Genomic DNA, 25,192 nt, shown 5'->3' with positions numbered 1-25,192 from the left:
ATTACTAAAATGCTCTAATTGAGCTGTTAGAATGTCAGAAACAAGCTTTCTGAGCAGAAAAATGCATTTTGTGACAAAGTGATTCAGTGGATGATGAGAATGTCAGTTTTGACAAAGAACACTGTTCATTACTGAAATGCTCTAATTGAGCTGTTAGAATGTCAGAAACAAGCTTTCTGATCAGAAAAATGCATTTGGTGACAAAGTGATTCAGTGGATGATGAGAATGTCAGTTTTGACAAAGAACACTGTTCATTACTGAAAAGCTCTAATTGAGCTGTTAGAATGTCAGAAACAAGCTTTCTGAGCTGAAAACTGCATTTTGTGACAAAGTGCATCAGTGGATGATGAGAATGTCAGTTGTGACAAAGAACATTGTTCATTACTAAAATGCTCTAATTGAGCTGTTAGAATGTCAGAAACATAATTTCTGATCAGAAAAATGCAATTTGTGACAAAGTGATTCAGTGGATGATGAGAATGTCAGTTTTGACAAAGAACAATGTTCATTACTGAAATGCTCTCAGTGACCTGTTAGAATGTCAGAAACAAGCTGTCTGAGCAGAAAAATGCATTTTGTGACAAAGTGCATCAGTGGATGATGAAAATGTCAGTTTTGACAAAGAACACTGTTCATTATGAAATGCTCTAATTGAGCTGTTAGAATTTCAGAAACAAGCTTTCTGAGCTGAAAACTGCATTTTGTGACAAAGTGCATCAGTGCATGATGAGAATGTCAGTTGTGACAAAGAACACTGTTCATTACTAAAATGCTCTAATTGAGCTGTTAGAATGTCAGAAACAAGCTTTCTGAGCAGAAAAATGCATTTTGTGACAAAGTGATTCAGTGGATGATGAGAATGTCAGTTTTGACAAAGAACACTGTTCATTACTGAAATGCTCTCAATGAGCTGTTAGAATGTCAGAAACAAGCTTTCTGAGCAGAAAAATGCATTTTGTGACAAAGTGCATCAGTGCATGATGAGAATGTCAGTTGTGACAAAGAACACTGTTCATTACTAAAATGCTCTAATTGAGCTGTTAGAATGTCAGAAACAAGCTTTCTGAGCAGAAAAATGCATTTTGTGACCAAGTGATTCAGTGGATGATGAGAATGTCAGTTTTGACAAAGAACACTGTTCATTACTGAAATGCTCTCAATGAGCTGTTAGAATGTCAGAAACAAGCTTTCTGAGAAGAAAAATGCATTTTGTGACAAAGTGATTCAGTGGATGATGAGAATGTCAGTTTTGACAAAGAACACTGTTCATTACTGAAATGCTCTCAATGAGCTGTTAGAATGTCAGAAACAAGCTTTCTGAGCTGAAAACTGCATTTTGTGACAGAGTGCATCAGTGGATGATGAGAATGTCAGTTTTGACAAAGAACACTGTTCATTACTGAAATGCTCTAATTGAGCTGTTAGAATGTCAGAAACAAGCTTTCTGAGCTGAAAACTGCATTTTGTGACAAAGTGCATCAGTGGATGATGAGAATGTCAGTTGTGACAAAGAACACTGTTCATTACTAAAATGCTCTAATTGAGCTGTTAGAATGTCAGAAACAAGCTTTCTGAGCAGAAAAATGCATTTTGTGACAAAGTGATTCAGTGGATGATGAGAATGTCAGTTTTGACAAAGAACACTGTTCATTACTGAAATGCTCTAATTGAGCTGTTAGAATGTCAGAAACAAGCTTTCTGATCAGAAAAATGCATTTGGTGACAAAGTGATTCAGTGGATGATGAGAATGTCAGTTTTGACAAAGAACACTGTTCATTACTGAAAAGCTCTAAATGAGCTGTTAGAATGTCAGAAACAAGCTTTCTGAGCTGAAAACTGCAATTTGTGACAAAGTGCATCAGTGGATGATGAGAATGTCAGTTGTGACAAAGAACATTGTTCATTACTAAAATGCTCTAATTGAGCTGTTAGAATGTCAGAAACAAGCTTTCTGAGCAGAAAAAAGCATTTTGTGACAAAGTGATTCAGTGGATGATGAGAATGTCAGTTTTGAGAAAGAACACTGTTCATTACTGAAATGCTCTAATTGAGCTGTTAGAATGTAAGAAACATAATTTCTGATCAGAAAAATGCAATTTGTGACAAAGTGATTCAGTGGATGATGAGAATGTCAGTTTTGACAAAGAACACTGTTCATTACTGAAATGCTCTAATTAAGCTGTTAGAATGTCAGAAACAAGCTTTCTGAGCAGAAAAATGCATTTGGTGACAAAGTGATTCAGTGGATGATGAGAATGTCAGTTTTGACAAAGAACACTGTTCATTACTGAAATGCTCTAATTGAGCTGTTAGAATGTCAGAAACAACCTTTCTGAGCTGAAAACTGCATTTTGTGACAAACTGCATTAGTGGATGATGAGAATGTCAGTTTTGACAAAGAACACTGTTCATTACTGAAATGCTCTAATTGAGCTGTTAGAATGTCAGAAACAAGCTTTCTGAGCTGAAAACTGCATTTTGTGACAAAGTGCATCAGTGGATGATGAGAATGTCAGTTTTGACAAAGAACACTTTTCATTACTAAAATGCTCTCATTGAGCTGTTAGAATGTCAGAAACAAGCTTTCTGAGCTGAAAACTGCATTTTGTGACAAAGTGCATCAGTGCATGATGAGAATGTCAGTTGTGACAAAGAACACTGTTCATTACTAATATTCTCTAATTGAGCTGTTAGAATGTCAGAAACAAGCTTTCTGAGCAGAAAAATGCATTTTGTGACAAAGTGATTCAGTGGATGATGAGAATGTCAGTTTTGACAAAGAACACTGTTCATTACTGAAATGCTCTAATTGAGCTGTTAGAATGTAAGAAACATAATTTCTGATCAGAAAAATGCAATTTGTGACAAAGTGATTCAGTGGATGATGAGAATGTCAGTTTTGACAAAGAACACTGTTCATTACTGAAATGCTCTCAATGAGCTGTTAGAATGTCAGAAACAAGCTTTCTGAGCTGAAAACTGCATTTTGTGACAGAGTGCATCAGTGGATGATGAGAATGTCAGTTTTGACAAAGAACACTGTTCTTTGCTGAAAAGCTCTAATTGAGCTGTTAGAATGTCAGAAACAAGCTTTCTGAGCTGAAAACTGCATTTTGTGACAAAGTGCATCAGTGGATGATGAGAATGTCAGTTTTGACAAAGAACACTTTTCATTACTGAAATGCTCTAATTGAGCTGTTAGAATGTCAGAAACAAGCTTTCTGATCAGAAAAATGCATTTGGTGACAAAGTGATTCAGTGGATGATGAGAATGTCAGTTTTGACAAAGAACACTGTTCATTACTGAAAAGCTCTAATTGAGCTGTTAGAATGTCAGAAACAAGCTTTCTGAGCTGAAAACTGCATTTTGTGACAAAGTGCATCAGTGGATGATGAGAATGTCAGTTGTGACAAAGAACACTGTTCATTACTAAAATGCTCTAATTGAGCTGTTAGAATGTCAGAAACAAGCTTTCTGAGCAGAAAAATGCATTTTGTGACAAAGTGATTCAGTGGATGATGAGAATGTCAGTTTTGACAAAGAACACTGTTCATTACTGAAATGCTCTAATTGAGCTGTTAGAATGTCAGAAACAAGCTTTCTGATCAGAAAAATTTATTTGGTGACAAAGTGATTCAGTGGATGATGAGAATGTCAGTTTTGACAAAGAACACTGTTCATTACTAAAATGCTCTAATTGAGCTGTTAGAATGTCAGAAACAAGCTTTCTGAGCAGAAAAATGCATTTTGTGACAAAGTGATTCAGTGGATGATGAGAATGTCAGTTTTGACAAAGAACACTGTTCATTACTGAAATGCTCTAATTGAGCTGTTAGAATGTCAGAAACATAATTTCTGATCAGAAAAATGCAATTTGTGACAAAGTGATTCAGTGGATGATGAGAATGTCAGTTTTGACAAAGAACAATGTTCATTACTGAAATGCTCTCAGTGACCTGTTAGAATGTCAGAAACAAGCTGTCTGAGCAGAAAAATGCATTTTGTGACAAAGTGATTCAGTGGATGATGAAAATGTCAGTTTTGACAAAGAACACTGTTCATTATGAAATGCTCTAATTGAGCTGTTAGAATGTCAGAAACAAGCTTTCTGAGCTGAAAACTGCATTTTGTGACAAAGTGCATCAGTGCATGATGAGAATGTCAGTTGTGACAAAGAACACTGTTCATTACTAAAATGCTCCTATTGAGCTGTTAGAATGTCAGAAACAAGCTTTCTGAGCAGAAAAATGCATTTTGTGAAAAAGTGATTCAGTGGATGATGAGAATGTCAGTTTTGACAAAGAACACTGTTCATTACTGAAATGCTCTCAATGAGCTGTTAGAATGTCAGAAACAAGCTTTCTGAGCAGAAAAATGCATTTTGTGACAAAGTGCATCAGTGCATGATGAGAATGTCAGTTTTGACAAAGAACACTTTTCATTACTAAAATGCTCTCATTGAGCAGTTAGAATGTCAGAAACAAGCTTTCTGAGCTGAAAACTGCATTTTGTGACAAAGTGCATCAGTGCATGATGAGAATGTCAGTTGTGACAAAGAACACTGTTCATTACTAAAATGCTCTAATTGAGCTGTTAGAATGTCAGAAACAAGCTTTCTGGGCAGAAAAATGCATTTTGTGACAAAGTGATTCAGTGGATGATGAGAATGTCAGTTTTGACAAAGAACACTGTTCATTACTAAAATGCTCTAATTGAGCTGTTAGAATGTCAGAAACAAGCTTTCTGATCAGAAAAATGCATTTGGTGACAAAGTGATTCAGTGGATGATGAGAATGTCAGTTTTGACAAAGAACACTGTTCATTACTGAAAAGCTCTAATTGAGCTGTTAGAATGTCAGAAACAAGCTTTCTGAGCTGAAAACTGCATTTTGTGACAAAGTGCATCAGTGGATGATGAGAATGTCAGTTGTGACAAAGAACATTGTTCATTACTAAAATGCTCTAATTGAGCTGTTAGAATGTCAGAAACAAGCTTTCTGAGCAGAAAAAAGCATTTTGTGACAAAGTGATTCAGTGGATGATGAGAATGTCAGTTTTGACAAAGAACACTGTTCATTACTGAAATGCTCTAATTAAGCTGTTAGAATGTCAGAAACAAGCTTTCTGAGCAGAAAAATGCATTTGGTGACAAAGTGATTCAGTGGATGATGAGAATGTCAGTTTTGACAAAGAACAATGTTCATTACTGAAATGCTCTAATTGAGCTGTTAGAATGTCAGAAACAACCTTTCTGAGCTGAAAACTGCATTTTGTGACAAACTGCATTAGTGGATGATGAGAATGTCAGTTTTGACAAAGAACACTGTTCATTACTGAAATGCTCTAATTGAGCTGTTAGAATGTCAGAAACAAGCTTTCTGAGCTGAAAACTGCATTTTGTGACAAAGTGCATCAGTGGATGATGAGAATGTCAGTTTTGACAAAGAACACTGTTCATTACTGAAAAGTTCTAATTGAGCTGTTAGAATGTCAGAAACAAGCTTTCTGAGCTGAAAACTGCATTTTGTGACAAAGTGCATCAGTGCATGATGAGAATGTCAGTTGTGACAAAGAACACTGTTCATTACTAAAATTCTCTAATTGAGCTGTTAGAATGTCAGAAACAAGCTTTCTGAGCAGAAAAATGCATTTTGTGACAAAGTGATTCAGTGGATGATGAGAATGTCAGTTTTGACAAAGAACACTGTTCATTACTGAAATGCTCTAATTGAGCTGTTAGAATGTAAGAAACATAATTTCTGATCAGAAAAATGCAATTTGTGACAAAGTGATTCAGTGGATGATGAGAATGTCAGTTTTGACAAAGAACACTGTTCATTACTGAAACGCTCTCAATGAGCTGTTAGAATGTAAGAAACAAGCTTTCTGAGCTGAAAACTGCATTTTGTGACAGAGTGCATCAGTGGATGATGAGAATGTCAGTTTTGACAAAGAACACTGTTCTTTGCTGAAAAGCTCTAATTGAGCTGTTAGAATGTCAGAAACAAGCTTTCTGAGCTGAAAACTGCATTTTGTGACAAAGTGCATCAGTGGATGATGAGAATGTCAGTTTTGACAAAGAACACTTTTCATTACTGAAATGCTCTAATTGAGCTGTTAGAATGTCAGAAACAAGCTTTCTGATCAGAAAAATGCATTTGGTGACAAAGTGATTCAGTGGATGATGAGAATGTCAGTTTTGACAAAGAACACTGTTCATTACTGAAAAGTTCTAATTGAGCTGTTAGAATGTCAGAAACAAGCTTTCTGAGCTGAAAACTGCATTTTGTGACAAAGTGCATCAGTGGATGATGAGAATGTCAGTTGTGACAAAGAACACTGTTCATTACTAAAATGCTCTAATTGAGCTGTTAGAATGTCAGAAACAAGCTTTCTGAGCAGAAAAATGCATTTTGTGACAAAGTGATTCAGTGGATGATGAGAATGTCAGTTTTGACAAAGAACACTGTTCATTACTGAAATGCTCTAATTGAGCTGTTAGAATGTCAGAAACAAGCTTTCTGATCAGAAAAATGCATTTGGTGACAAAGTGATTCAGTGGATGATGAGAATGTCAGTTTTGACAAAGAACACTGTTCATTACTAAAATGCTCTAATTGAGCTGTTAGAATGTCAGAAACAAGCTTTCTGAGCAGAAAAATGCATTTTGTGACAAAGTGATTCAGTGGATGATGAGAATGTCAGTTTTGACAAAGAACACTGTTCATTACTGAAATGCTCTAATTGAGCTGTTAGAATGTCAGAAACATAATTTCTGATCAGAAAAATGCAATTTGTGACAAAGTGATTCAGTGGATGATGAGAATGTCAGTTTTGACAAAGAACAATGTTCATTACTGAAATGCTCTCAGTGACCTGTTAGAATGTCAGAAACAAGCTGTCTGAGCAGAAAAATGCATTTTGTGACAAAGTGATTCAGTGGATGATGAAAATGTCAGTTTTGACAAAGAACACTGTTCATTATGAAATGCTCTAATTGAGCTGTTAGAATGTCAGAAACAAGCTTTCTGAGCTGAAAACTGCATTTTGTGACAAAGTGCATCAGTGCATGATGAGAATGTCAGTTGTGACAAAGAACACTGTTCATTACTAAAATGCTCTAATTGAGCTGTTAGAATGTCAGAAACAAGCTTTCTGAGCAAAAAAATGCATTTTGTGACAAAGTGATTCAGTGGATGATGAGAATGTCAGTTTTGACAAAGAACACTGTTCATTACTGAAATGCTCTCAATGAGCTGTTAGAATGTCAGAAACAAGCTTTCTGAGCAGAAAAATGCATTTTGTGACAAAGTGCATCAGTGCATGATGAGAATGTCAGTTGTGACAAAGAACACTGTTCATTACTAAAATGCTCTAATTGAGCTGTTAGAATGTCAGAAACAAGCTTTCTGAGCAGAAAAATGCATTTTGTGACAAAGTGATTCAGTGGATGATGAGAATGTCAGTTTTGACAAAGAACACTGTTCATTACTGAAATGCTCTCAATGAGCTGTTAGAATGTCAGAAACAAGCTTTCTGAGAAGAAAAATGCATTTTGTGACAAAGTGATTCAGTGGATGATGAGAATGTCAGTTTTGACAAAGAACACTGTTCATTACTGAAATGCTCTCAATGAGCTGTTAGAATGTCAGAAACAAGCTTTCTGAGCTGAAAACTGCATTTTGTGACAGAGTGCATCAGTGGATGATGAGAATGTCAGTTTTGACAAAGAACACTGTTCATTACTGAAATGCTCTAATTGAGCTGTTAGAATGTCAGAAACAAGCTTTCTGAGCTGAAAACTGCATTTTGTGACAAAGTGCATCAGTGGATGATGAGAATGTCAGTTGTGACAAAGAACACTGTTCATTACTAAAATGCTCTAATTGAGCTGTTAGAATGTCAGAAACAAGCTTTCTGAGCAGAAAAATGCATTTTGTGACAAAGTGATTCAGTGGATGATGAGAATGTCAGTTTTGACAAAGAACACTGTTCATTACTGAAATGCTCTAATTGAGCTGTTAGAATGTCAGAAACAAGCTTTCTGATCAGAAAAATGCATTTGGTGACAAAGTGATTCAGTGGATGATGAGAATGTCAGTTTTGACAAAGAACACTGTTCATTACTGAAAAGCTCTAATTGAGCTGTTAGAATGTCAGAAACAAGCTTTCTGAGCTGAAAACTGCATTTTGTGACAAAGTGCATCAGTGGATGATGAGAATGTCAGTTGTGACAAAGAACATTGTTCATTACTAAAATGCTCTAATTGAGCTGTTAGAATGTCAGAAACATAATTTCTGATCAGAAAAATGCAATTTGTGACAAAGTGATTCAGTGGATGATGAGAATGTCAGTTTTGACAAAGAACAATGTTCATTACTGAAATGCTCTCAGTGACCTGTTAGAATGTCAGAAACAAGCTGTCTGAGCAGAAAAATGCATTTTGTGACAAAGTGCATCAGTGGATGATGAAAATGTCAGTTTTGACAAAGAACACTGTTCATTATGAAATGCTCTAATTGAGCTGTTAGAATTTCAGAAACAAGCTTTCTGAGCTGAAAACTGCATTTTGTGACAAAGTGCATCAGTGCATGATGAGAATGTCAGTTGTGACAAAGAACACTGTTCATTACTAAAATGCTCTAATTGAGCTGTTAGAATGTCAGAAACAAACTTTCTGAGCAGAAAAATGCATTTTGTGACAAAGTGATTCAGTGGATGATGAGAATGTCAGTTTTGACAAAGAACACTGTTCATTACTGAAATGCTCTCAATGAGCTGTTAGAATGTCAGAAACAAGCTTTCTGAGCAGAAAAATGCATTTTGTGACAAAGTGCATCAGTGCATGATGAGAATGTCAGTTGTGACAAAGAACACTGTTCATTACTAAAATGCTCTAATTGAGCTGTTAGAATGTCAGAAACAAGCTTTCTGAGCAGAAAAATGCATTTTGTGACAAAGTGATTCAGTGGATGATGAGAATGTCAGTTTTGACAAAGAACACTGTTCATTACTGAAATGCTCTCAATGAGCTGTTAGAATGTCAGAAACAAGCTTTCTGAGAAGAAAAATGCATTTTGTGACAAAGTGATTCAGTGGATGATGAGAATGTCAGTTTTGACAAAGAACACTGTTCATTACTGAAATGCTCTCAATGAGCTGTTAGAATGTCAGAAACAAGCTTTCTGAGCTGAAAACTGCATTTTGTGACAGAGTGCATCAGTGGATGATGAGAATGTCAGTTTTGACAAAGAACACTGTTCATTACTGAAATGCTCTAATTGAGCTGTTAGAATGTCAGAAACAAGCTTTCTGAGCTGAAAACTGCATTTTGTGACAAAGTGCATCAGTGGATGATGAGAATGTCAGTTGTGACAAAGAACACTGTTCATTACTAAAATGCTCTAATTGAGCTGTCAGAATGTCAGAAACAAGCTTTCTGAGCAGAAAAATGCATTTTGTGACAAAGTGATTCAGTGGATGATGAGAATGTCAGTTTTGACAAAGAACACTGTTCATTACTGAAATGCTCTAATTGAGCTGTTAGAATGTCAGAAACAAGCTTTCTGATCAGAAAAATGCATTTGGTGACAAAGTGATTCAGTGGATGATGAGAATGTCAGTTTTGACAAAGAACACTGTTCATTACTGAAAAGCTCTAATTGAGCTGTTAGAATGTCAGAAACAAGCTTTCTGAGCTGAAAACTGCATTTTGTGACAAAGTGCATCAGTGGATGATGAGAATGTCAGTTGTGACAAAGAACATTGTTCATTACTAAAATGCTCTAATTGAGCTGTTAGAATGTCAGAAACAAGCTTTCTGAGCTGAAAACTGCATTTTGTGACAAAGTGATTCAGTGGATGATGAGAATGTCAGTTTTGACAAAGAACACTGTTCATTACTGAAAAGCTCTAATTGAGCTGTTAGAATGTCAGAAACAAGCTTTCTGAACTGAAAACTGCATTTTGTGACAAAGTGCATCAGTGGATGATGAGAATGTCAGTTTTGACAAAGAACACTGTTCATTACTGAAATGCTCTAATTGAGCTGTTAGAATGTCAGAAACAAGCTTTCTGATCAGAAAAATGCATTTGGTGACAAAGTGATTCAGTGGATGATGAGAATGTCAGTTTTGACAAAGAACACTGTTTATTACTTAAATGCTCTAATTGAGCTGTTAGAATGTCAGAAACAAGCTTTCTGAGCTGAAAACTGCATTTTGTGACAAAGTGCATCAGTGGATGATGAGAATGTCAGTTTTGACAAAGAACACTTTTCATTACTAAAATGCTCTCATTGAGCTGTTAGAATGTCAGAAACAAGCTTTCTGAGCTGAAAACTGCATTTTGTGACAAAGTGCATCAGTGCATGATGAGAATGTCAGTTGTGACAAAGAACACTGTTCATTACTGAAATGCTCTAATTGAGCTGTTAGAATGTCAGAAACATAATTTCTGATCAGAAAAATGCAATTTGTGACAAAGTGATTTCAGTGGATGATGAGAATGTCAGTTTTGACAAAGAACAATGTTCATTACTGAAATGCTCTCAGTGACCTGTTAGAATGTCAGAAACAAGCTGTCTGAGCAGAAAAATGCATTTTGTGACAAAGTGATTCAGTGGATGATGAAAATGTCAGTTTTGACAAAGAACACTGTTCATTACTAAAATGCTCTAATTGAGCTGTTAGAATGTCAGAAACAGGCTTTCTGAGCAGAAAAATGCATTTTTTGACAAAGTGATTCAGTGGATGATGAGAATGTCAGTTCCCTTTCTGTCGGTCTCTCGACGTTGTGTCGAAGCCGACAGATGGGGTTCGCCCTTGAGAACCAATCATCTCTGACTATTTTGAAAAGGCCAATGAAATTGGCGAATGAAATTTGCATGCCGGGCTCCGCCCCCGGATATCCGGGTATAAAGGGGAGCCGGCGTGCTCATTCATTCACCTTTTGTGCTTCGGAGCCTTCGCATCTGATGACATTCTTCGAATTGCCGGTTTCTACGACGCGGTGCAGCGGAGATTCCCCTGGGCGTCCTGGCAGTTCCTGAGGTATTTTTCTAAAAGAGCAAGCCACCACCTCGTTTGCTTCCCGTTCTGTGACCGCAGCGGCTACGGCCCTGCCGTCAGCGGCGGCGAGCAGCGAGGGTGATGTGGGGATTATCGTGAGCGTTAATCCGTCAGCCGGTCGGCTCGCGGACCGCTCGCGCCCCGTCTCGCTTGTTTAGCAGGTCCCCAAGGATGGTCCTAAGCCATCTTATTCCTCAGCCACGCGCTCGGACACGAGCCGTGGAGATGAGGTGTCTCTTGCAGCATCGGAGCGCGACCTGCTGGCATCAGACTCTGGCGATTCCCTGAAGCTCCCTCCCTTGGGAGGTCGAGCACAGGTGAGAGCAGACGTCAAGATGTCAGCCATGCTCGCTCGGACCGCCGTGAGCGTCGGGTTGCGGTGCAGCCCTGGTGCTCGCGGCTGGGTACTCGCACATTGGGCCCGGCTCAAGTGCCAAGTTTTACCGAGCTGCATAAGGAGTTCAGTAGGACCTGGAGCGCCCCCTTCGGCGCGCTTCCGTCTAGCTGACTCTATCGCCCTCTCTTCCCTCGGGGCGGGGAGGCAGCTAGGGACTATGTCAATGCACCCTGGGTGGAGCATGCAGTCGCGGGTATCCGCAGACGGCGGCCACCTGGGGAGCTTGACCTAGGCTCACCGTCCAGGGCATGTAAGGTCTCGACATCGCTGGTGTTGAGGCTGGCAGTGCCGTGGACCAAGCTGCCTCCACTCTTACGCCATGGCCACACTGCAGGCCAGGGCGCTAAAGAGAGCCCCACGGGGTAAGACCGACCCAAGTAGTGCCGCCGCCGACTGGCCCTCCGGGGACCGCGGTGGCAGCGCAGGCTGGGTCGGACGATGTCCACATCAGTGGCCCGGAAAAATGCCTCGGACCCAATCTTGCGCAGGGGGGCGAGCTCGAGAAAGGCCACTTTCCCGACTCCCCTCTCGCAAGGTCGGCTGATTGGTGGCGCTGTCAAGGACTGCTCCAGCAGCCTTTTGACAGTGTAGAAACAGACCGGCCTGCTGTGACCCGGCCGCCTTTCGGCCGTCGAGGTCTCGCACGTGGTCTGCCCCCAGCAGCCCTGGCCTTCTCCAGCGTCGACTCCGGTTCCGGTGCCCCCGCAGGTGGCCCCCCGGAGGAAGACGTCGAGAGAAGGACCACCTAGAGAGATTGAACCATCGGGCCCGACCCAGCCTGGTTGCTGGATGGTCGGAATGGGGCGGTCCCTGCCGTGTCCCAAACACCTTCTGGGCCCCTTCGGGGGCCTAGTGCCCGCCTTCTCACAAGGAGAGGTCTCTCTCTGGGTCCCACTTGCAGCCGCTCTCACCCTCTGAAAGATGGTGTTCGGCAACTCGACGTTGCGTCGTGGCGGCACGCAATGACGAGTATAAAGCAGCCCTCAGCACTCTCGCTTCGACGGTGCGTCGAGCTGCGCCATCGCCTGGCAGGTGATTTAGCGGAGCCGTTTCCCCCGGGGGGAACAGCACTGCTAGTCATTGAACCAACCCCCGCGGGTTGATGAAGTAGATCGCAGCCCCCCCTGTGAGGTCTCTGGGTGCTTGGTTAGCATTTCAAACCATCACGGTGGCTGGGAGTGTGGTCCGTCTCGGCATTCGATCCAGCTCGCCAGACCTCCGCCGGACTTCAGGCATCCTCTTACCTCAGCAGAGGCAGGGATGTTCCTGTGCTCCAGGCCGGGGCTGCCACCCCTCTGGCGAAGGCGATCGAACCGTCCCCTCGGCCGAGATGTCCAGTGGCTTCGACAGCCGCACTTCATCATCCCCAAAACCAGGGGTCGCTGCATACCTTGAGCAGCACCTTGCAAGGGTGCCATTCGGGAGGCGCAGAAGCGCGTCCTGGTGTCTGTCAGACGCCAGGCGTGGTTCATGACAACTGACCGCATACTCTCATGTACAGTCTCCCTCGGCACTGTCGAGGGGCTGGCATGTCAGTAACGGGTCAGCCGGGAAAAAGAGAGCAGCTCTCCCTGGCGCGGAGCTCCCCTTTTTCCTGGTAGAGAACTCAACACTGTCTCCATGACGGCGTGCTCGCTCACGAGCACGCACAGTCAGTGCTGAGCTGCTTGAACTTTCAGGCAGCAGCCAGCGGTCCCCTGAAATCAGTTTCAGAGGCTCCTGGGCATGGTGTCCTCGGGGGTGGCCTGTCCCCCTCGGGTTGACGCACATGGGACCGCGACAGCACTGACTACAGAGATGAGTTCCCTGGAGAGCGTGGCGCACTGGCAGTAGGCGTATCGTCATTACGCCTGCTGCCATCGCATCCTAACCCCGAGCAGGTCTTGAGGCCGGTCGTGGAACGACAGACGCCTCCCTACGGGGTGCGGGTGCGGTGTGCAACGGGCGCGCAGTGTCGGGTCGCTGGACGGGCCCCCGCCTGCGTTGGCAGATCACTGCCTTCAAGTTGCTAGCTGTCCTGCTTGCACTGATGAGGCTCCGGCCTCTCGTGCAGAGCCAGCATACTGGCCCGGACAGCACGACCGGCGTAGCGTACTAAACCTCAGGGTGGCATTCGCTCGCTGCAGTCATCGCTACTCGCCCAAAAACGCCTCCTCCCGTGGAGACAGCAGGTGGCAAGGCCCCTGCAGGTCACACGCCCACCGGGTGTCCTGAACCAGACAGCCAAGCGCTCTCTCGTCAGTTGACACCCGGTGGGAAGTGATGACTCCACCCCTGCGGGCTGGCCTGGGTGTGGTTTGGGCGGGCACAGGGGGACCTGTCGCCTCCCTGAACACCACCCAGTACCGCTGGGCATTCCTTGGACGAGGACCCCCTCGACACGGAGGCCCTAGCGCGCAGCCTCCAGTGGAGACAGCAGGTGGAAAAGCCCCGGCATGTCACACGCCCACCGGGTGTCCTGAACCAGACAGCCAAGCGCTTTCTCGTCAGTTGACGCCTCGTGGGAAGTGACGACTCCACCCCTGGTGGAGACAGCAGGTGGCAAGGCCCCTGCATTTCACACGGCCACCGGGTGTCCTGAACCAGACAGCCAAGCGCTCTCTCGTCAGTTGACACCTCGTGGGTAGTGACGACTCCACCACTGCGGCCGGCTTGGGTGTGGTTTGGGCGGGCACAGGTGGACCTGTTGCCTCCCTGAACACCACCCAGCGCCGCTGGGCACTCCCTGGTCGAGGCCCCCCCCTCGACACGGAGGCCCTAGCGCGCAGCTGGCCGCGGGACAAGCGGAACTACGGTTCCCCCAGTGAGCTTCATTGCGCAGGTCCTGTGCAAGGTCTGGGTAGGGAGTATCAAGTGCTGCTAGTTGGGCCTTACGGGCCCAACTACACTTGGTCCTCGGAGCTAATACTCCTGACGACAACTCCCCCTGGCCAAATCCCCTGGCGAAGGGCCTACTCGCAGGGGGTGGACACGTTGTGGCATTAGAGCCGGACCTCTGGGTCTGGCTCCTGGATGGGACGAGGAGTTCCTGGATGACCTACCCCCCTCAGTGGTGGAGACTGTCACTCAGGCAAGGGCCATGCCAACAAGGCTGGATGCCTTAAGTGGCGCCCCTTCTCGTCCTGGTGCTCTTCTCGAGGAGAAGACCCGCGGAATTGCTCGCTCAGGAACGTGCTGTCCTATTGCAGGAGAGGCTGGGGAGTAATCTCCCCTTCCACATTGGAACGTGGGTACCCGCTGTCGCGGTTATCACGTACCAGTTGCTGGTGAGCCTCTGGGGCGGCATGACCTGATTATTAGGTTCCTCTAGGGCGCGAGGGGCTAAGGCCTCGTCCGCGCCCCGTACCCTCTTGGGACCTTAAGGTGGACCTTTGGGTCCCCTTTTTTTCGGGCCCTGCCGAGAGCCCCTTCCTCGTTCCGCGAGGGGGGTTGGCTCTCCTGCTGGGGCTCGAGTCCATCCAGAGGGTGAGGCACCTGCAAGCATTCCGTGTCCACCGATTGCCAAAATTCAGGCCCGGTGACTCTCACGTGATCCTGAGACCCCGGCCGACTTACGTGTCCAAAGTTCCGCCGCCCCCCTTTGGGAACTAGGTGGTGAACTTGCAGGCGCTCCCACACCGGGAGAAAGACCCAACCTGTACGTGAGGTGTCCAGTAAGCGCATTGCGCCTCTACTCGAACCACACGGAGGGCTTCAAGGCCCTGAGCAGCTCTTGTCTGTTTTGGAGGTCAGCAACGGGAGTGCTGTCTCCGAGGAGAGTTGTCGCGCCGGATCGCACACGCCGTCACTACGGCGTGCCGATCCTAGCCTGTGCCCATTTGAGTGACGGTACACTCCGCTCGGGGTGTGGCCTCCTCGTGGGCATCGGCTCAGTGCGCCTCTCTGGCAGACATCTGTAGAGTTGCGGGTTGGGCTACGCTATACCTCGCAGAGGCTTGCAAACCTCCGTGGGGACTCGGCAGCTCGAGTCTTGCCAACAGGTGAGACCAGCAGTCGTGGGGCGTACGCATGCGCATAGCGCCTTTCCCCTTCTTAGGTGGATCAGTGCGCTATGGGCTGCCTCCCTTCTTTCCCCAAGGGTGAAGAATAGGCAGTCCGTCCTTCCATCAATAAGCACTCAGAGCGGCGGGCTCGGCGGAGCAGCCCTGCCGCCTATGGCCGGGTATCAAGCTGAGTTATTACATATAGCTCTAACCGGACCTAGTGCCCCACACGTAGTAACCCCCCACTAGGGTGGTTCCGTCTGAGATGTCGTCATGAGATGGTTCCCCACGTGGCAACCCATGACCTCCCCCAGGTGGACATCCACCTTGCGGCATTCCGCACATACCTCCCATGAGTTCTCCCCTATTTGGTGAGACCATGTTGGTGTCTCCACTGTATTCCCCCCTAGGGTGGGAAGTGGTCTCCGTAGCGCACGTCCTCATTGAAGGAACAGCGCTTACCCAGTAGCCCTACGACTGGATGGCCCTCGCCAATGGGGCCGTCTGAGTTGGCAGAGGGCAGGGGCTACTCATCTTTGCCAAAAGCTCTGGGAGCCCCTGCCTGCCCACTGGAAGGTTACAAATTTCGCGATAGCGCTCACGTGTGGCTCGCCCAGGCCGGTCAACGTCGCTTCGCTAGAGATTGTGACGCGGCTAGTGCCGTGGCGTTTTCCATAGGAACCCCATCTGTCGGCTTCGACACAACGTCGAGAGACCGACAGAAAGGGAACGTCTCGGTTACGTATGTAACCTCTGTTCCCTGATGGAGGGAACAAGACGTTGTGTCCTTCTTGCCACGACAATAGCCGTCCGCTGCAGCAGTCACGAGATGCTCTCAGGCTCCTCAGCACAAAAGGTGAATGAATGAGCACGCCGGCTCCCCTTTATACCCGGATATCCGGGGGCGGAGCCCGGCATGCAAATTTCATTCGCCAATTTCATTGGCCTTTTCAAAATAGTCAGAGATGATTGGTTCTCAAGGGCGAACCCCATCTGTCGGCTTCGACACAACGTCTTGTTCCCTCCATCAGGGAACAGAGGTTACATACGTAACCGAGACGTTTTGACAAAGAACACTGTTCATTACTGAAATGCTCTCAATGAGCTGTTAGAATGTCAGAAACAAGCTTTCTGAGCAGAAAAATGCATTTTGTGACAAAGTGCATCAGTGCATGATGAGAATGTCAGTTGTGACAAAGAACACTGTTCATTACTAAAATGCTCTAATTGAGCTGTTAGAATGTCAGAAACAAACTTTCTGAGCAGAAAAATGCATTTTGTGACAAAGTGATTCAGTGGATGATGAGAATGTCAGTTTTGACAAAGAACACTGTTCATTACTGAAATGCTCTCAATGAGCTGTTAGAATGTCAGAAACAAGCTTTCTGAGCAGAAAAATGCATTTTGTGACAAAGTGCATCAGTGCATGATGAGAATGTCAGTTGTGACAAAGAACACTGTTCATTACTAAAATGCTCTAATTGAGCTGTTAGAATGTCAGAAACAAGCTTTCTGAGCAGAAAAATGCATTTTGTGACAAAGTGATTCAGTGGATGATGAGAATGTCAGTTTTGACAAAGAACACTGTTCATTACTGAAATGCTCTCAATGAGCTGTTAGAATGTCAGAAACAAGCTTTCTGAGAAGAAAAATGCATTTTGTGACAAAGTGATTCAGTGGATGATGAGAATGTCAGTTTTGACAAAGAACACTGTTCATTACTGAAATGCTCTCAATGAGCTGTTAGAATGTCAGAAACAAGCTTTCTGAGCTGAAAACTGCATTTTGTGACAGAGTGCATCAGTGGATGATGAGAATGTCAGTTTTGACAAAGAACACTGTTCATTACTGAAATGCTCTAATTGAGCTGTTAGAATGTCAGAAACAAGCTTTCTGAGCTGAAAACTGCATTTTGTGACAAAGTGCATCAGTGGATGATGAGAATGTCAGTTGTGACAAAGAACACTGTTCATTACTAAAATGCTCTAATTGAGCTGTCAGAATGTCAGAAACAAGCTTTCTGAGCAGAAAAATGCATTTTGTGACAAAGTGATTCAGTGGATGATGAGAATGTCAGTTTTGACAAAGAACACTGTTCATTACTGAAATGCTCTAATTGAGCTGTTAGAATGTCAGAAACAAGCTTTCTGATCAGAAAAATGCATTTGGTGACAAAGTGATTCAGTGGATGATGAGAATGTCAGTTTTGACAAAGAACACTGTTCATTACTGAAAAGCTCTAATTGAGCTGTTAGAATGTCAGAAACAAGCTTTCTGAGCTGAAAACTGCATTTTGTGACAAAGTGCATCAGTGGATGATGAGAATGTCAGTTGTGACAAAGAACATTGTTCATTACTAAAATGCTCTAATTGAGCTGTTAGAATGTCAGAAACAAGCTTTCTGAGCTGAAAACTGCATTTTGTGACAAAGTGATTCAGTGGATGATGAGAATGTCAGTTTTGACAAAGAACACTGTTCATTACTGAAAAGCTCTAATTGAGCTGTTAGAATGTCAGAAACAAGCTTTCTGAACTGAAAACTGCATTTTGTGACAAAGTGCATCAGTGGATGATGAGAATGTCAGTTTTGACAAAGAACACTGTTCATTACTGAAATGCTCTAATTGAGCTGTTAGAATGTCAGAAACAAGCTTTCTGATCAGAAAAATGCATTTGGTGACAAAGTGATTCAGTGGATGATGAGAATGTCAGTTTTGACAAAGAACACTGTTTATTACTTAAATGCTCTAATTGAGCTGTTAGAATGTCAGAAACAAGCTTTCTGAGCTGAAAACTGCATTTTGTGACAAAGTGCATCAGTGGATGATGAGAATGTCAGTTTTGACAAAGAACACTTTTCATTACTAAAATGCTCTCATTGAGCTGTTAGAATGTCAGAAACAAGCTTTCTGAGCTGAAAACTGCATTTTGTGACAAAGTGCATCAGTGCATGATGAGAATGTCAGTTGTGACAAAGAACACTGTTCATTACTGAAATGCTCTAATTGAGCTGTTAGAATGTCAGAAACATAATTTCTGATCAGAAAAATGCAATTTGTGACAAAGTGATTTCAGTGGATGATGAGAATGTCAGTTTTGACAAAGAACAATGTTCATTACTGAAATGCTCTCAGTGACCTGTTAGAATGTCAGAAACAAGCTGTCTGAGCAGAAAAATGCATTTTGTGACAAAGTGATTCAGTGGATGATGAAAATGTCAGTTTTGACAAAGAACACTGTTCATTACTAAAATGCTCTAATTGAGCTGTTAGAATGTCAGAAACAGGCTTTCTGAGCAGAAAAATGCATTTTTTGACAAAGTGATTCAGTGGATGATGAGAATGTCAGTTTTGACAAAGAACACTGTTCATTACTGAAATGCTCTCAATGAGCTGTTAGAATGTCAGAAACAAGCTTTCTGAGCAGAAAAATGCATTTTGTGACAAAGTGCATCAGTGCATGATGAGAATGTCAGTTGTGACAAAGAACACTGTTCATTACTAAAATGCTCTAATTGAGCTGTTAGAATGTCAGAAACAGGCTTTCTGAGCAGAAAAATGCATTTTGTGACAAAGTGATTCAGTGGATGATGAGAATGTCAGTTTTGACAAAGAACACTGTTCATTACTGAAATGCTCTCAATGAGCTGTTAGAATGTCAGAAACAAGCTTTCTGAGCAGAAAAATGCATTTTGTGACAAAGTGCATCAGTGCATGATGAGAATGTCAGTTGTGACAAAGAACACTGTTCATTGCTGAAAAGCTCTAATTGAGCTGTTAGAATGTCAGAAACAAGCTTTCTGAGCTGAAAACTGCATTTTGTGACCAAGTGCATCAGTGGATGATGAGAATGTCAGTTGTGACAAAGAACACTGTTCATTACTAAAATGCTCTAATTGAGCTGTTAGAATGTCAGAAACAAGCTTTCTGAGCAGAAAAATGCATTTTGTGACAAAGTGATTCAGTGGATGATGAGAATGTCAGTTTTGACAAAGAACACTGTTCATTACTGAAATGCTCTAATTGAGCTGTTAGAATGTCAGAAACAAGCTTTCTGATCAGAAAAATGCATTTGGTGACAAAGTGATTCAGTGGATGATGAGAATGTCAGTTTTGACAAAGAACACTGTTCATTACTAAAATGCTCTAATTGAGCTGTTAGAATGTCAGAAACAAGCTTTCTGATCAGAAAAATGCATTTGGTGACAAAGTGATTCAGTGGATGATGAGAATGTCAGTTTTGACAAAGAATACTGTTCATTACTGAAAAGCTCTAATTGAGCTGTTAGAATGTCAGAAACAAGCTTTCTGAGCTGAAAACTGCATTTTGTGACAAAGTGCATCAGTGGATGATGAGAATGTCAGTTGTGACAAAAAACATTGTTCATTACTAAAATGCTCTAATTGAGCTGTTAGAATGTCAGAAACAAGCTTTCTGAGCAGAAAAATGCATTTGGTGACAAAGTGATTCAGTGGATGATGAGAATGTCAGTTTTGACAAAGAACACTGTTCATTACTGAAATGCTCTAATTGAGCTGTTAGAATGTCAGAAACAAGCTTTCTGAGCTGAAAACTGCATTTTGTGACAAACTGCATTAGTGGATGATGAGAATGTCAGTTTTGACAAAGAACACTGTTCATTACTGAAATGCTCTAATTGAGCTGTTAGAATGTCAGAAACATGCTTTCTGATCAGAAAAATGCATTTTGTGACAAAGTGATTCAGTGGATGATGAGAATGTCAGTTTTGACAAAGAACACTGTTCATTACTGAAATGCTCTAATTGAGCTGTTAGAATGTCAGAAACAAGCTTTCTGAGCTGAAAACTGCATTTTGTGACAAAGTGCATCAGTGCATGATGAGAATGTCAGTTGTGACAAAGAACACTGTTCATTACTAAAATTCTCTAATTGAGCTGTTAGAATGTCAGAAACAAGCTTTCTGAGCAGAAAAATGCATTTTGTGACAAAGTGATTCAGTGGATGATGAGAATGTCAGTTTTGACAAAGAACACTGTTCATTACTGAAATGCTCTAATTGAGCTGTTAGAATGTAAGAAACATAATTTCTGATCAGAAAAATGCAATTTGTGACAAAGTGATTCAGTGGATGATGAGAATGTCAGTTTTGACAAAGAACACTGTTCATTACTGAAATGCTCTCAATGAGCTGTTAGAATGTCAGAAACAAGCTTTCTGAGCTGAAAACTGCATTTTGTGACAGAGTGCATCAGTGGATGATGAGAATGTCAGTTTTGACAAAGAACACTGTTCTTTGCTGAAAAGCTCTAATTGAGCTGTTAGAATGTCAGAAACAAGCTTTCTGAGCTGAAAACTGCATTTTGTGACAAAGTGCATCAGTGGATGATGAGAATGTCAGTTGTGACAAAGAACACTGTTCATTACTAAAATGCTCTAATTGAGCTGTTAGAATGTCAGAAACAAGCTTTCTGAGCAGAAAAATGCATTTTGTGACAAAGTGATTCAGTGGATGATGAGAATGTCAGTTTTGACAAAGAACACTTTTCATTACTGAAATGCTCTAATTGAGCTGTTAGAATGTCAGAAACAAGCTTTCTGATCAGAAAAATGCATTTGGTGACAAAGTGATTCAGTGGATGATGAGAATGTCAGTTTTGACAAAGAACACTGTTCATTACTGAAAAGCTCTAATTGAGCTGTTAGAATGTCAGAAACAAGCTTTCTGAGCTGAAAACTGCATTTTGTGACAAAGTGCATCAGTGGATGATGAGAATGTCAGTTGTGACAAAGAACACTGTTCATTACTAAAATGCTCTAATTGAGCTGTTAGAATGTCAGAAACAAGCTTTCTGAGCAGAAAAATGCATTTTGTGACAAAGTGATTCAGTGGATGATGAGAATGTCAGTTTTGACAAAGAACACTGTTCATTACTGAAATGCTCTAATTGAGCTGTTAGAATGTCAGAAACAAGCTTTCTGATCAGAAAAATGCATTTGGTGACAAAGTGATTCAGTGGATGATGAGAATGTCAGTTTTGACAAAGAACACTGTTCATTACTAAAATGCTCTAATTGAGCTGTTAGAATGTCAGAAACAAGCTTTCTGAGCAGAAAAATGCATTTTGTGACAAAGTGATTCAGTGGATGATGAGAATGTCAGTTTTGACAAAGAACACTGTTCATTACTGAAATGCTCTAATTGAGCTGTTAGAATGTCAGAAACATAATTTCTGATCAGAAAAATGCAATTTGTGACAAAGTGATTCAGTGGATGATGAGAATGTCAGTTTTGACAAAGAACAATGTTCATTACTGAAATGCTCTCAGTGACCTGTTAGAATGTCAGAAACAAGCTGTCTGAGCAGAAAAATGCATTTTGTGACAAAGTGATTCAGTGGATGATGAGAATGTCAGTTGTGACAAAAGAACACTGTTCATTACTAAAATGCTCTAATTGAGCTGTTAGAATGTCAGAAACATAATTTCTGATCAGAAATATGCAATTTGTGACAAAGTGATTCAGTGGATGATGAGAATGTCAGTTTTGACAAAGAACACTGTTCATTATGAAATGCTCTAATTGAGCTGTTAGAATGTCAGAAACAAGCTTTCTGAGCTGAAAACTGCATTTTGTGACAAAGTGCATCAGTGCATGATGAGAATGTCAGTTGTGACAAAAAAACACTGTTCATTACTAAAATGCTCTAATTGAGCTGTTAGAATGTCAGAAACAAGCTTTCTGAGCAGAAAAATGCATTTTGTGACAAAGTGATTCAGTGGATGATGAGAATGTCAGTTTTGACAAAGAACACTGTTCATTACTGAAATGCTCTCAATGAGCTGTTAGAATGTCAGAAACAAGCTTTCTGAGAAGAAAAATGCATTTTGTGACAAAGTGATTCAGTGGATGATGAGAATGTCAGTTTTGACAAAGAACACTGTTCATTACTGAAATGCTCTAAATGAGCTGTTAGAATGTCAGAAACAAGCTTTCCGAGCTGAAAACTGCATTTTGTGACAGAGTGCATCAGTGGATGATGAGAATGTCAGTTTTGACAAAGAACACTGTTCATTACTGAAATGCTCTAATTGAGCTGTTAGAATGTCAGAAACAAGCTTTCTGAGCTGAAAACTGCATTTTGTGACAAAGTGCATCAGTGCATGATGAGAATGTCAGTTGTGACAAAGAACACTGTTCATTACTAAAATGCTCTAATTGAGCTGTTAGAATGTCAGAAACAAGCTTTCTGAGCAGAAAAATGCATTTTGTGACAAAGTGATTCAGTGGATGATGAGAATGTCAGTTTTGACAAAGAACACTGTTCATTACTGAAATGCTCTAATTGAGCTATTAGAATGTCAGAAACAAGCTTTCTGATCAGAAAAATGCATTTGGTGAAAAAGTGATTCAGTGGATGATGAGAATGTCAGTTTTGACAAAGAACACTGTTCATTACTTAAAAAGCTCTAATTGAGCTGTTAGAATGTCAGAAACAAGCTTTCTGAGCTGAAAACTGCATTTTGTGACAAAGTGCATCAGTGGATGATGAGAATGTCAGTTGTGACAAAGAACACTTTTCATTACTAAAATGCTCTAATTGAGCTGTTAGAATGTCAGAAACAAGCTTTCTGAGCAGAAAAAAGCATTTTGTGACAAAGTGATTCAGTGGATGATGAGAATGTCAGTTTTGACAAAGAACACTGTTCATTACTGAAATGCTCTAATTGAGCTGTTAGAATGTCAGAAACAAGCTTTCTGAGCTGAAAACTGCATTTTGTGACAAACTGCATCAGTGGATGATGAGAATGTCAGTTTTGACAAAGAACACTGTTCAGTACTGAAATGCTCTAATTGAGCTGTTAGAATGTCAGAAACATGCTTTCTGATCAGAAAAATGCATTTTGTGACAAAGTGATTCAGTGGATGATGAGAATGTCAGTTTTGACGAAGAACACTGTTCATTACTGAAATGCTCTAATTGAGCTGTTAGAATGTCAGAAACAAGCTTTCTGATCAGAAAAATGCATTTGGTGACAAAGTGATTCAGTGGATGATGAGAATGTCAGTTTTGACCAAGAACACTGTTCATTACTGAAATGCTCTAATTGAGCTGTTAGAATGTCAGAAACAAGCTTTCTGAGCTGAAAACTGCATTTTGTGACAAACTGCATTAGTGAATGATGAGAATGTCAGTTTTGACAAAGAACACTGTTCATTACTGAAATGCTATCAGTACCCAGTTAGAATGTCAGATACAAGCTGTCTGAGCAGAAAAATGCATTTTGTGACAAAGTGATTCAGTGGATGATGAGAATGTCAGTTTTGACAAAGAACACTGTTCATTACAAAAAAGCTCTAATTGAGCTGTTAGAATGTCAGAAACAAGCTTTCTGAGCTGAAAACTGCATTTTGTGACAAAGTGCATCAGTGCATGATGAGAATGTCAGTTGTGACAAAGAACACTGTTCATTACTAAAATGCTCTAATTGAGCTGTTCGAATGTCAGAAACAAGCTCTCTGAGCAGAAAAATGCATTTTGTGACAAAGTGATTCAGTGGATGATGAGAATGTCAGTTTTGACAAAGAACACTGTTCATTACTGAAAAGCTCTAATTGAGCTGTTAGAATGTCAGAAACAAGCTTTCTGAGCTGAAAACTGCATTTTGTGACAAAGTGCATCAGTGGATGATGAGAATGTCAGTTGTGACAAAGAACATTGTTCATTACTAAAATGCTCTAATTGAGCTGTTAGAATGTCAGAAACAAGCTTTCTGAGCAGAAAAAAGCATTTTGTGACAAAGTGATTCAGTGGATGATGAGAATGTCAGTTTTGACAAAGAACACTGTTCATTACTGAAATGCTCTAATTAAGCTGTTAGAATGTCAGAAACAAGCTTTCTGATCAGAAAAATGCATTTGGTGACAAAGTGATTCAGTGGATGATGAGAATGTCAGTTTTGACAAAGAACACTGTTCATTACTGAAATGCTCTAATTAAGCTGTTAGAATGTCAGAAACAAGCTTTCTGAGCTGAAAACTGCATTTTGTGACAAACTGCATTAGTGGATGATGAGAATGTCAGTTTTGACAAAGAACACTGTTCATTACTGAAATGCTCTAATTGAGCTGTTAGAATGTCAGAAACATGCTTTCTGATCAGAAAAATGCATTTTGTGACAAAGTGATTCAGTGGATGATGAGAATGTCAGTTTTGACAAAGAACACTGTTCATTACTGAAATGCTATCAGTGACCTGTTAGAATGTCAGAAACAAGCTGTCTGAGCAGAAAAATGCATTTTGTGACAAAGTGATTCAGTGGATTATGAGAATGTCAGTTTTGACAAAGAACACTGTTCATTACTGAAATGCTCTAATTGAGCTGTTAGAATGTCAGAAACAAGCTTTCTGATCAGAAAAAAGCATTTTGTGACAAAGTGATTCAGTGGATAATGAGAATGTCAGTTTTGACAAAGAACACTGTTCATTAAAAAAAAGCTCTAATTGAGCTGTTAGAATGTCAGAAACAAGCTTTCTGAGCTGAAAACTGCATTTTGTGACAAAGTGCATCAGTGCATGATGAGAATGTCAGTTGTGACAAAGAACACTGTTCATTACTAAAATGCTCTAATTGAGCTGTTAGAATGTCAGAAACAAGCTTTCTGAGCAGAAAAATGCATTTTGTGACAAAGTGATTCAGTGGATGATGAGAATGTCAGTTTTGACAAAGAACACTGTTCATTACTGAAATGCTCTCA

The sequence above is a fragment of the Barbatula barbatula genome, assembly GCF_947034865.1.
Source record: "Barbatula barbatula genome assembly, chromosome: 1".
Classification (NCBI taxonomy): Eukaryota; Metazoa; Chordata; class Actinopteri; order Cypriniformes; family Nemacheilidae; genus Barbatula; species Barbatula barbatula.
The sequence above is the reverse complement of the archived record's forward strand: the minus strand, read 5'-3'. Positions refer to the sequence as shown.